Raw genomic sequence first — 326 nt, forward strand, 5'->3', positions numbered from 1 at the left:
TGTGTGTTGTCTTCTTTCCTCTATTCTATCCCTAGACCCTTCCAGAGACTCAGAAGGCTCATCACTGTTCCCCCTACTCCTGCTGCCACCCAAGCGAGGATCTGTGGGCTTGGGTGGGAGGAAGATGTGTGACCTGCAGCCCACTGCAGGGATGTCTTGCTGCTGAGCTCTGTTGTGGACTGGTAAAGAAATCATCATCCCCACCACCACCGAGGAAGCCCCAGATCCACGAGCAGCCTAGCCTCCAGTTGCATGTTTAGCTCTCCAAGAGGGTTTTGTGAGGGGTCAGCCCTCCAACCAGCCCAACCTATAAGGTGGGGGATAAA

The sequence above is a fragment of the Balaenoptera acutorostrata genome, chromosome X (genome assembly GCF_949987535.1).
Source record: "Balaenoptera acutorostrata chromosome X, mBalAcu1.1, whole genome shotgun sequence".
Taxonomy (NCBI): domain Eukaryota; kingdom Metazoa; phylum Chordata; class Mammalia; order Artiodactyla; family Balaenopteridae; genus Balaenoptera; species Balaenoptera acutorostrata.